General features: G+C 46.6%; 1 protein-coding gene across 1 annotated transcript in view; it reads left to right on the top strand.

The window, feature by feature from the left end:
• Positions 1–2,453: 2,453 nt before the first annotated feature.
• The window catches only part of HASPIN (histone H3 associated protein kinase), a 775,218-nt gene continuing 764,012 nt past the window's right edge, over positions 2,454–13,659 (top strand). The window contains exon 1 of the mRNA XM_078671435.1: positions 2,454–2,645. The gene's annotated coding sequence lies outside the window, so the exon portion shown is untranslated. The remainder of the gene's footprint in view (positions 2,646–13,659) is intronic.

Here is a 13,659-nt window from a genome sequence, read left to right as displayed (position 1 = left end):
GAGACCCCCCTGCTGTCTCCCGTATGAACCCCCCCCTTTCCTGACCTAGGCCGGTCAGAAGCACGGCAGGAGGTCATCGCCTGACCTTAAGATGGCCGCCGGACCATCCAGTCTGCAACCAGTTTGATCAACCTCCCTCCTCACTGATATCTTTGGAATGAGGCCTCCCAGCGCCTGCCAGATGGACTGAGTTCCTGGGGCGCAATTAATCACCTGTGCATTGAGTACCCACGGGGAACTGGGGTGTGGACTACGCTAGCCCGGAAGTGACTACTGAGGGGGAGGCCACTACACTGGACCATCAGGTGGCACCAACTCTACGCAGCATAATGGGGAAACCAAAGTTCTCACAGAACGCGATGGGACCAGAAATTACACCAGAAAACCTACCAAATACCTACGCCTCATCAAGACACCAGCGACTCCCCTCGGACCCTTAGTAGTCCTTTACCACGTTGTGCTACTACTATTGGACATTGACCAGTCCTCAAGCATATCCCCTATCCGGCTCACTCCTCAAGACATTGAATCTGCGAACTTGCCGCCGACTGTTGAGACCTAGCAGTTTGGTCGATGCCCGGTGGAGCTACCTTGATAGATATAGAGGAGATGGGCTGTGGGCTTCCCCCTCGGCCGTCACCTACCCAGCCAGACTTTGGACAGACTTTCCTTTGTCTCTCTGCCGTACCTCCCTCCTACCCATCTACCTTACTCCCCTACCCTTCTACACTCCTTTTATCTCGTCTTCTATTCTCTTTAAATGTTTTCTTGCAACAAATGTAACTTGTAACTGATGTGACCTTGTAACATTGTGGAACCTAATGTAAAGCGCTCTGATACCTCCGGGTCTAGCCAGCGCTATATAAACCTCTTAAAATAAAAAATAATTCATGGCTAAATGCCAATCACTTCACAAGAAACTCTGTGAGCACAACACCTAGAGCCACTAACATACTTGATAAAAAGGAATCTCTCCTTTCCGACTCTTTTCGTACAAATCATCTAAATCATTTCCATATGAAACATTTAACCCCTTGAATGCTGGCCACATTCAGCGGACGTCGCGTGCACTACCTTGGTTGTGCTGCGCACGTCTGTTGAAAGTCTCGGCCCCGCCCGCGCGATAGAACGTTCTGCACCAGCGCGGAATGTTCAGCGCAGTGGAGGGGTTAATAAGCATCTCATTTGGTTTTGTGTGGAACAGCTAATCTTCAGGAGAGCAGGAACCTTCATGTCTCCATCCATTTTAAAACTTTAAATAAGACCCATACTGTTTAGGCTGTTGTTTTTGCTCTTATTTACCAGAATTGGGCAGTTCAGAATATTATTTGGCATCTTACATCTTAACTTTGAAAGATACATTGCAGCAATCAAGTCTAAACAGGAGGCACACACACACAACCCACCCACACACTCACATTGCATGCCCAAACAGATGCAAACACATACATTAACCCAGAGACCTGCTGTGAAAGATAAGGGCACACACAAATACTAAAACAAAACAAAAGCATGCAGGTGCGCAAACACATGCACATCCACCTAAGGCATGCCCTCACAATGCACACACAAACACACACACATGCAAACAGTCTGAAACGTGCCATGAAAGACAAAGGCAAACGCATAGACACTTACAGAAACAAGCAAGGGTAGGTGCTTGAACTAAAATATGTAGACATACAAACATGCGTGCCCTCCACAGCTCACGATGAAAGTGGCACAAAGGCATACATGCTTTTTCTCAGACGCACAAACACAAATATATGCTCACACACAAAACACATATTAGCGCACAAAAACGTGAATGAAATGTCAATAAAGATTTCACTGTAAATCACTTTTTAATCATCCTTCCTAAAAGAACTCTCCTTCCGGAAATGTAATAAGACTATGTTTAGCCAGCGGTAGGAGATGGCCCAGAAACGAACTGTAATGTCAGCTCATTTCAGCATGCATTCTTTCATTAATTGTTTCCTCCCCGGTCTCCAAGAGGTAGAATCAATGTCTGTGTAAGGACCCCCGTCTGTAATGTGTGCATTTCTAGCACCTCTGCTCGGAGCGCTGCTGCTTCTGCCTACTGGGGCTGTAACTTCTATTTTGTAATATTTCTCTGTTGCAACATAACTGGTTGTAAGCGCTCTGACACCTTTGGGTAAAGTCCGCGCTCTATAAAAATACATAACTAAATAAAATTCAGCCCGGGACAATTCATACGTATTCACTGTGAAGTTCAGCCAGGTGCGGAAGCGCTGCTTGTTGCAGGCTCAGGGGATGGTTGGCTCATAAAGGCTACACTGTAACATGATTCACAGCCGGGGCAATGCATTCAGAATGATGCACTGTGACGTGACGTCTCGGGACGGAGGGAGTCACTCTTGAAAATGGCCAATGGCTATTGCCGAGAGAAACAACCAGTGGAGGACTTCTCACCCTGCGTCACCGGCTCACCCATTGGCAGGTCGGCCCTTGCTCGAGAAGGCTGCGCGGCAGACTTGAAGTTTGTCGGCCAGAACGTTCGGCCTCAGCCGCTGTTTTCACAGCGCGTCTGTTGACACACTACATTGTGTGGCACTCAAGTTTGTGGACCTCAACCTGGATGCAGACGGAAAGAGAGCGCCAAGGAGGCGGTAGAGCGACCTCAGGTAAGGCGCGAAAAGGGCGCAAATATTCCGATCTGTGGCTGGGCCGATGTCATTTTTTTTAACCTATAGGCTATATGAGTATGGGCGTTGGGCGATTGCTTAATTTATACATTTTGGAGCCCCTATATAGCTAAAAAACAAATGTTGCTTACACGGGAAGACTGTTTACGCAGGAGCGATGGTTGTATTCCTTTCGAGTGCCTCAGCCTCAGTTAGTGAAGGCTGCATTCCCAGTGCCCTTCATTTTTTCCCCTCCCTGATTAGGGATTCCACTTCTTAGCAGCAATACAGATTTTTTGTGACGCAAAATGTTCTAGTCCCAACATGACTGAAGCGCTTGCGAGGTCGATATTGGGTTATTATTTATTTAAACTTATATAGAGCCACAGAGACCTTCGAAGTATGAGTGTTTAATATAAAACTAGAGACAAATAGCTTAAGTGGGTTACATCAGTTTGACAGGAAAGTTAATAACGAAAGTTATCAAATATGGCAAAATAGAACAGTGATCGCAGTATGAATGGCTATAAATAAAGGTTCAGAGGTAATTTTAGTCGTACTGAGTAATAGGGGACAAGACAGAGAATAAAGTCGCCAAGACAGGATTTTTTTTGTTGAAAAGATGAGTTATCAGTTATTGAAGCTCGTGGAGAATCGGATATATGCACGAGAGAGGAGTTGAGTATTGATTCAGAAACGGATGGAGATGCAAAGCTGCAGTTTGATGATGATGGTAACCTCGATAGGAACCTTTGTGCAATTTGTCCATGGTTCGACTAGAGTAAGTAACTTTATTAACTGTGCGATTACTTAAAATCTTTACAGTATAAAACACATAAACAACACCCCCCACCCCCAGTAAAAACCCAATGTTCAGCTTTAAAATAGCACTGTGGCTACGCAGGCTCTATTTACTACTTTGTGTCCGTTAAAACTTCAATTAAAATATATATATATTTTTTAATTAAAATGATGAGTTGGCAGTGTTTTGCATCTTTGCACCTCCAAGGATCAAATAGTTGTATAAGAGTCCAGCAGGGTTATTCTCTCCATAATGCTAATTGTCATTAAGATAAATTCTTAACGAGCCCCCTGTCTGGCCCCAAATTGGATTTCTGATTCCAGTGGCCTTGCAAGAAATCCCTAAATTAGGTGACGACTAACAGGGTTAGGACACCAGATAATTTTCATTGCAGAATGACAGGACCCCTCAGTTCTGTGGCCTTTTGATGAAAGCCAAGTGCAATTCTAACTTGATGGATAAACTTGCCAACCCTGGTAAGTAAACAAGTTGTGGTTTCTAAAAAGCACCAGTCCGAGGCCTCTCTGCAAGTTCTGAAGCCCAAGTTCCTTAGGGCTGGGCGCAGCAGACGATGACGATCGCTGGCCAGCTTTGAACAGCAGCATAAAAGGTGTAGCCAAGATTCGATGTGGGAGTTGCATAACCGGCAGGAGATGGTACTGTCAGTTCGGGCCCATTTTGGGTTAAAATCCAAAATCTTAAGGGCCAGGAGGCGTAAATACAGAATTTTCTTTCTTGCTTGAGTTGAAAGTGAGTCTTGCAAATATGGTTGCAATTTGCCAGGAGTGTATGACTTGGCCAGGGCCAATGTGAGAGGGTTGTACCGGAGTGATGAGCGATGCAGTTCAAATGAGATGGTCTGGACTTGGCGCTTTACAGCTTGGGCCCAGGCAGAATAAGGGATTTCCTGAAGGGGCATGGTATTTCCCTCGATTTTCAATAGGTCGATTGCTTGTTCCAACTTGGGGTGCCATGGGGAGCCCGCTACTCTGAAAATAATTTTTAGAAAGTGTTTAAGATTGTTTTCAGGGGCTTTCAGTACTCTGATGTAATATTTTATTAGGTCCCCCTGTAGTACCAACTCCGGGCGGTTCAAACCTATTTCCAGCCTTAGCCTGGTGTTCCTTGCTTGTCTAGGAGTTTGTAGCACAGTCTTGTAAGCTTTCATCTGGGCCGCATTGATGACTTTCTCGAGTGCTCCTGGGAAGGCTAAGTGACCATACATGATAGCGGGAATCAGTTTTGCCCTAAGTACAGTCAACATGGGTTCTATTGATGGACTAACTAGGCGATGGCTTAGACATCTGAAAGACAGGATTATTTTGTTAATTCTCAGTGTTAACTCCTTTGTGTTTGACTGCAGTGGCCCTCTCCGACACCCATACCCCCAGATAATTGTAGGATGTGGCTGTCCTGATTCAGTGCTCACCCAAAGACCATGTTGCTTGTTTTTTGTGGGGGTATTTACCAAACATTACTATCTTGGTCTTGCTCTCATTAATCCGTAGGCTATTTTCCTTGTTGTATATTGCAAGACTATTTAATGCTCTTTGGAGCCCCACCCTGGTGTGGTCCATGACCACCGTATCGTCCGCATACTGGAGAGTTCCCAGGACAAACTTCCCCAATCTCGGAGGTACTAAGTTGGCGTCTTTCAGGGCTTGCCCCATGTCTGCTGTGTACAAGTTGAAGAGTAGGGGGGCCAAAACACAACCCTGCTTTAGTCCGGTATTAGTTTAAAATCTTGATGTTGTGATTGTTGGACTTAATTTGACCTGGACCCATGTCTTCTCATAGAGGGCTTTTATAGCTTTTAGCAGGGTTTGAGGGATCCTCCAAGATTTGAGTTTTGCCCATAACCGTCTTCGATTGACTCGGTCAAAGGCCGTGGAATAGTCTATGAAGCAGCAAAACAGGGGCAGCTTATTCCTCAAAACATATTGCTTCGAGAAGTAGGAGAGCGCTATGATATTATCCATGGTGGAGCTATTGGCCCTAAAGCCAGTCTGAAAAGGCGGGAGAATGCCGTTCTTGTCCACCCAGGCCTCTAGGTCCCTTAGTAATAGGCGGGCATATACCTTGGCTTCTATATCAAGAAGGGCTATGAGCCTGTAATTAGCCGGGTTCGAGTGGTCTCCCTTCTTATGTATTGGAAATAAGACCAAGCCTTTCCAGGATGTTGGTAAGATTGCTGTGGAGAATGAATGATTGTATAGCGGGGTAAGTATGGTTGCAAAAAAGGCAGGGGCAGTTTTGAAGACCTGGGCGGGAATACCATTTGGGCCAGGGGCCCCATCTGTTCTTGTAGCCCTAATGTACCTTACAGTCTCCTCCTCTGTATAAATTTACGGGCTGACTGGGCACTGTAATATCTTTCAGCGCGCTCTTAGTTTTAATGGTTACAGCTGCCACCTGCGACCACTCTGAGCTGAGAGAGTCCATCTTATTTACTCCACAGGTGTACAGACCCTTCACATACTTTTCCCACACGTTGCCTGCAACACATTTTCTTTGCTCTGGCTTCCAGAGCTCAGACTGTTAATGTATCGCCATAGCTTGCTATTGTCTTTTTATTTAATTAGGGAGAATACTTTAAGCCAGTTCTTTTCTGTCCACTGTCTTTTCAACTCCCAGACTTTCTTCGTATGAGTGGCTCGCAAGGCAGGGATCGGGGGCATCTGTGACAAGTCGATGCCTTTCTTTTTTGCCTTGATTGCCTTGTTAAGGACTTGTTTGCTTTGTGTCAGGCTCCACGATTTTTGACGTTCTGACCTGGATTGACTTTGGCTGCTTCTTGATTGGTTGGTGTTACCCAAGTTCTTCTGTAAATCCATTACCAGTGTTTCCCAAAAATGTGTGATGTTCTTTATATCTTGTGTCTTTAGTTCTTCCTCCATTTTGGCTAAATAATTCGTCAGGCTGTGACTGAGGTTGGCCGTCCATTTTATTCTTTTGAGGACTAGATGATGTTCATCGCCTGTGGTTGCACCAATTACTTACTGGGGGTCCACTTGTTCCTGCGCCAGATTAAAGGAGGCGCAGAGAGGCCTGTGATCGCTTTCGTCTCTATCGTCCACAGTGAAGTCACATAATTTAAGGGCCAGCCCTTCATTGATGAAAATATAGTCAATGGTGGAGACATTCCTGAAGGTCGGTTTAGCGATCCATAAGGGATGGCTGATTTTTTTTGTCCCATGAGTTGATTGTAAGTTAAAGTTTGTGAGAAGTGAAATCGGTGGGCCCGACTTCTTCCCTTGGGGTGCGACAGAGGTCTGACCCAGACCTCTTGTGTTGAAGTCTCCCGCAATTATCACGTTATAATGCTCAAATCTAATGAGTATGGCTTCCAGAATGCTGGTGAGGGATTCCATGGCCTGATGCGTTTGAAGTTTGGTTCGATTAATGTAACAATTGATTAATAACAGAGGATGGGGCTGTTGTCCCGTTTTCAGCCCCTCTATTGTAATGGCTTGAAGGTCAGATGACTCTACTTTTATTTCTTTGATTTTAAATTTGCAAGTGTGACTTAAAAAAATGGATAAGCCCCCAGACGGGCGTCCAAGGATAGTCCTTTTGGTCGCTGGTATGTAATGTTTGTAGAAGCCGCCAATTGGGGTAGTTGACCTAGCCCAGGTCTCCTGAAAGCACAATACGTCCCCCTTTGCGAGATAATCTAGTGAGGCCTTGTCTCTAAAAATGTTACTTAACCCGGCAATGTTCCATGAGATAAGGGTTAGCTTGCGATCTTGGCCACTAATTAGGTTTGAACATCTTCTGTTTTCATTGCTGAATATTTGATTAGGGACCCTGTCGCCATATATCCTCCGTGTGGGCCAGTACTTGCTGGAGCGGCTGCACTCTTCGCTGCATGTCTCTATGCAAGATATTAATTTTTAACGGGGTTCTTGGCCTCCCTGTTTTCGCCCCCCACCTAGGCTTTTGGTCATTGTACCTTTGAGGACTGATGAAGATTCTTGCTGATCATGATTAGGCGTAAGGACGTGTGGATATTTTGGCGCACTGAGGACAGTAACTTCAATACCCCATTCTGCAAGATGTGGCGCTTCCTTGAGGATGGCATGTTGAGCCTGCTGTTGTAAGAATCCGACCTGAGTGGAGTCACCATGGGTATCCTTCTCCAGACTTCTAAACATTACCCACTCTGTCTTATCTGAGGTGATTTGTGCCAAGGATTCAATGTGACCAAAGAGGCGGACAATGTTAGACCTATTTAGAATGTCATACGAGCCTTTGGCTGTATATCTGGGAGTAAGCAACACCTCATGTATTGCAGGTTGATTTTTATGCTTAGAGGTGCGCAATGTCGGCCCTTCTCCCGAGATGGTATACCTCTGGAAATTCAGATTTAGTAGGTTTTTATGGATGTCACCTGGCTGATGTCTGCCTGTCACCCTGTTTGGCGGTTCTGCCTCTATTTGTTCTTCTTGCGGCTCGTCCTGGTCTGTTTTAGGATTTCTTTCAGTCCTGTGTTGTTCCCAACCTGAGGAGCTAGAGGCCCTGGATTGTGTGCAGGCTTCCTCCTGTGATGTGCTCTGCTGAACTTCCTCATCATAGGTCCTCGCTAAAGTTTGCCCGACTATTTGTGGGCCCTCCCAGTAGGTATTCTGTTGGCTTTGGGCCTCCCCTGACACAGAGAGTTCGTCCCTTGTCATGTTGGCCTTGGTTACCTGTTTGAAGCTAAAAATGGGGAAAAGTGGCTTTGAGCTGTTTTTGTTCTCTGTGGCACCAGAAGTTGGTATTGCTGGTAATATTTGTCTTCTTTTGGCTTTGGATTTTTTCAGTTGTTTCTTCAGCTTTTTCTTCGCCCTCCTTGACAGCGGTGCTTCTGCTCCTGCCAATACTCCATCCACCTTCTCCGCCGGAGAAGCAACACCATGTGAAACGTCAATAGTTGTGTCAAGTGGTAGGGCCTCAGAGTCCCCGTTCCCTTGTGCTTCTGTGGTGTTCTTATTGCTTGGCCCTGCTGGTGGCTCCTTGGGTAGGCAGCTATCTGCTGGGCAATAGTTGGTAATATCTGGTAGCGCCGTCTTCGCAGCTGATGTCTTTAGGATTGTTTGTTCTAAAGGGAGCGTCTCCCTTTGTCCCTTGGCAAATGCCAGCATGTCCTTTAATACATCTGGTAGCCCTGACCATTTTTCTATGATGGCGGCACAGGAGTTAGTATTTGCCGAATTGGCATTATGGACTTCAAGTGACGCCTCTAGTTTTGCCAGCTTGTCGTCTTGGCGCACCAGGTGCTGAGCCATTGAGTGCAGTAAATCAATTTGTACTTCCATCTCTGTGGACTGCCATAGCAACGCCCTAGCCATTGTGTCCTGTACTTCTCTTATTGCTGACAGGTTTAACTCTTTAAGAGTAGCTTCTTCCGTTGCGTCCTGCTGATCTGCTAGGCCCATTGAGCTCCAAACCTCTATTTGGAGCGTTCTCAGGTCAGCGGTTCTTCCTGGATTTATTGGTGTTGCATCCAGTGTTCGTTCGATGGACTGTTCTAGTTTTTGCAGGAATGAGGTAGTTAAGGCATCTATTCCAGGGGAAGTTATCTTCTGATTTACCCAGGGTGTCATTGTTGGATTCATTCTCTTGCATGTGCTCATTGAGGGATTAGCTGCGACCACCTCCTTGTGCTCATCATCCTCTTCCACTATGGGCCACTGATGGATATCAGCTGTGATCCATATTGGGCTTTTTGCCCTGGCAGTGGGCTTAGGACTAGTCTCAGGACTCCCAGTTTTCTGTGTGGTGGCAGGCTCACAGGAATAGTGCCCCCTCTGACCCTTGTTGGTCTTTGGGTTTCCTGATAGTTTGGAGACGGTCTCTGTCTCCACTTGCCCCTCGTCCAAGGCTGTTGGATCACTGGTGACCTGAAAGAAGTGAGTGATGAGTCCTTGGGGGAGGGTGTTACCATTGATTAGTTCCTGGGATTGTTGAGAAGTTATACTCCTTGTTATCCTTCTTTGTGCTGGACCTACGGGGTCAACCTCCAACTCCACCTCCATGCCTGGCTGTGTCTTTAAGCTCCGGTGTCTGGGGCTCAGGAAGGATCTATTCGGTGCTATTCAGTACTTATAGACCCCCTTGTTAATATATATCACCTGGGCTTGGTTTGAAAGGCTAGCTCATCAGCAAACACCAACTGAGACTACAGCACCCAGAATGCTTTAAGTCGGCACATTGATGCCCGAGTCTGGAAGCAAGGTTCGTGTTAAAGTTGCGTAGACTATGTCTTTATATTAGCCGCCTTGTAAAACACTTGGCAAGGGAGTACAAGAGTCAAAGTGCTGGTATAAAGCCTCTGTAAACTGCTATGACACCCGGAGTCAGCGAATCCTCTATCAGAATCTCCTGTTGGACATATATATATTGTTTTTATCTAGGGAGTCTCTTGGCACTGTTGTTCTCCTACCTGGGCGATGCCTACTGCAAAAGGTGAGCTGGGGGCGCTAACAGTGATCCCCCCCCCCCATTTCTGCCCGGAATAGCCCCGCGGCTCCTGTGTTGTTAGGGAATAGCCCCCGGCCGTGTTTTAGTGGTTCTCACGGCCCGCAGCTCCACTACTGGTGTATTTCCACCACTCAGACCACTTCCAAGTAGGAGAAGTTCGTTCGGTAAGCAGGATCTTAGTTTGTTCTGGAAGCAGGTAAGACTAGTGGTAACCTGTGTCCCGCTCCCACACGCGTCCGGCTACTCTGCTTCCCCACTTCACGGCGCAGCCTGTGCTGTCTGGGTGCTGAACAGCAGTCTCTTGTCCGTTTGGGCAGCCGCCGCCAACCTATTGGCCACCGCACCGCGCCTTCGCCTCCTGCCCTCTCTTCCCCGAGGGTCCACAGGCCAGCAGAGATCCTCTGGGGACGGCGTGGGCGTTGGAGACACAGCGGGGGTACAGCAAGATCAGCAGCGCCAGCGACTCCTTGATGCACTCGCGGCTGCGGCCAATTGAAAGACCCTGTTCGGAATCCTAAGGAACGGCAATCTCGCAGCTCTGTTTAGGCAGCCGGCAATCTCGGAACTCTGTTTAGGCAGCCGGCCATCTTGGAGCTCTGTTCGACTATATTGAGAGTTACAAAGAGCCTCTTGGGCTTATCCACAGTATGGTCACAGGTCCCAGAGACAATATTCAGACACCAGCAGACAGTGGATTCCTTCACCGTGAGGGGAATGGCCACCAGTTTTCAGCTGCCTGCCGTGAGGGGTATGGCCACTGCTTTCACCACTCTCCTGCCGTGAGGGGAATGGCCCTCACCGCCTACACTACCCAGCAGCCCTCCATTGGCGCCTGACGCGAGTCTGTTGGCCCGCCCCCAGAGGTGCGATAAGAACCTTTGCCGGCCTCCTGCAGCGCAGAACGCCAGCAGACAGTGGATTCCTTCGCTGTGAGGGGAACAGCCACCAGTTTTCAGCTGCCTGCCATGAGGGGAACTGCCACTGCTTTCACCACTCTCCCGCCGTAAGGGGAACCAGCCTACACTACCCAGTAGCCCCCCATTGGCGCCTGACGTGACGCTGTTGGCCCGCCCCACATGGAGGCGCAATAAGAATCTTTGCTGGCCTCCCGCAGCGCTGGGGCGTGCCCGGGACGCGCCAGAGCCAAGCCCTGGCCAAGGGCGTGCCAGTCTGTGCCCGGAGGAGGCTGGGCTGGGGCACCCCCCTGACATCTGGACATCTGTGTGGTTACAAGCAGTAGCGGGCAGGTATTGTTGTGCAACATTTGTGTTCATCGGTGGGGATCCATTTGTCTGTTCTTGCGATGCCCAGCGTTTAAGGCAATATAAGGAATGAACTAAAAGGAGTTTTGGGTACACTGGACGCTTTTTTACTCCGGGCAGAGTCATTATTGACCCATGAAATGGAAATAACAGAACAACGTCTCTCCTTGGATCCATCGAATTTTCAGAGACGGTCTTCACTGGGTACTTCTGACCCTGTTTTGGGGGATCCTACACAAAGATCGTTATTCACAAAGCCCTCAAATGTCCCATTAAATCGCTCCGTGATAATTTTAGAACAACCACAATCTATGGCCCCTGAAGTACCCGGCACAACCACCAGAGCACGGGGTTGCAAATCCTCTGATTTTAGAAACCTGAAAATCGTGTTAAAAATACAGATCCATATGATCCAATGAAAACTATTTTGGTTGGCACTCAGAATGAACTGGCCCTCTTCTATCCTATTCCAAATCACGAAGTACTGTGGACGCTTCGACCGTAATTCATGCTATTGTCGAGGGCTCTGTATTGGGATCCGTGACAGCTCATGTCCTTGTACTGATTGAAAAGAAAGTTACCCTATTATGGGAAAAACTTGAACGTATGGGCACTTCTATAAATAACTTTAAGTGTACGAACACAATCCAACAACCAAATACCATAGAAAAAGTAGGTTCAAATATTGTAGTAGATGGTAACCAAAGTAGGATTTTGTAAAACCCAGATGGTAAAGTGAAGGATGGCCGTATGACAAATAACATTGCTCTGAAAGGTAAAACACAGAAAGATCCTAAAGGCTTGAGTGAGAAATGTGGGGGTTCGCATAATACTTATTCTGAACACTTCGATTCAGGCACCGTACCAAGCACCATGTCCAATAATCCAGTAGATAACTCAACTAACACTTACCTGAAACATAGCATTGATGTGTTGAGTTTACTGCCAGCCGCGTACCCATACGTTTTAATTTTGGCTGGTGTAACTGTCCTCAGGGAGGGCCAAAGGGAGACGCGGGCTGAGTTACGTAACAAAACTGTGGATTGGTTAACAAAACATAAAAGATTTCATCCGTCTGCTACTAGAGAGATGTTAATGGTTCGTAGGGTTGGTTGGGTGGGTGGGTGCATGCCCCAAGCATATTGATTGCGACTGTATTGTAGTTAATTTTCGCCACCCACAGATGGTTCGCTACTTACTAAACCACTGTGAGACATTACACCCCCAGAGTAGTGGTATCTGTTCTTCCTCTGGGATATTTTTACAAACATGCACTTGGTTCACTTACAAATAACCCCTTTCCACCCTCGCTGTTCAATAGGTTTGATGCCCTGTCAGATGTAAATGCCCAAGACTGACAATTATCTGCAACACAATATGAACCACATTTAGCCGATGAGTATCCGACTCTAATACTTGCTTCCTTATCCAATATTCAAGATAACTAGTTCCAGATAGGGCTCGAGACAGGCTAGGTTTGACAAACAAGAAGCGGTTAGGCCTCATGATATATTGGATGTGGTACCAGTACTTGTGCCTAGCAATAGTGTGGTTGTTTTTTAGGTCAACCAGCCGTTGCACCCTAATGGAATGGATTCCCTTAATTATAACTGCCACGTTGAGAATATGGGCGATGGAAGTTTAGAACCAGGGAATGAGACAGAAATAGCAACCAATCAGCAAATAAGGAACAAAGGGCAATCAAAAATACAATTCACTTCCTGGAACATAGCAGGACTGACAAGCAAACAAGTGGACGTAGAGTGGCAGGAGTACATCGGGCTAAGTGAAATAATACTATTGCAAGAAACTTGGGCTTTGGAAATTCCTCATAAAGTAGGATTCATAACATATAGCGGTAATGCTATTCCTTCGGTCAGAGGGGGGCCATCGGGAGGTCTTGTTATATGGATAAAAATCACCTATGGATAAAAATCACCTATGTATTGATATATCAGTTGGATTCTCCTTCACAGGATATAGTTGGTGTGAAGATCCAAACGCAGCACAAAACTGATAAATAAAATATAACAGACCGAGCTTAGTTAGTAAAGAATCACCTGCAATAGAATAATTTGACCAATTTCTATGTTCAATTGACCCAAGGGCAAGGGTAGTTGTGGGTGGAGATTTTAACTGTAAATTTGAACCTGTTGTTGGTTTTGAAAATATTTTCAAAGAAGAAGACATGGCAAATAAGATTCCCCCGTTGGAAAGTAGCCTGGAGTACCCTGTTCAGCTGCTGTTGTACAACTAATGAGATTAGTGTCAGGACATGGACTCAGAGCCTGCAATGGTCGACTGCTTTCTGATAGCCCAAGCGCAGCCACATTTAGCAGGAATAACTACAAGAGTTGTATTGATTATATATTGGTATCTATTAACCCTTGGCCAATTTGACATGATCTGGTTGTTGAGGATAGATCAGACGGTGATCATTACCCCTATGCTTGACACTACTATCCCTTTTTTTTCACCCAACCACTTT

This window comes from Lissotriton helveticus, chromosome 12 (assembly GCF_964261635.1).
Source record: "Lissotriton helveticus chromosome 12, aLisHel1.1, whole genome shotgun sequence".
Lineage (NCBI taxonomy): Eukaryota > Metazoa > Chordata > Amphibia > Caudata > Salamandridae > Lissotriton > Lissotriton helveticus.
The sequence above is the reverse complement of the archived record's forward strand: the minus strand, read 5'-3'. Positions and strand labels throughout refer to the sequence as shown.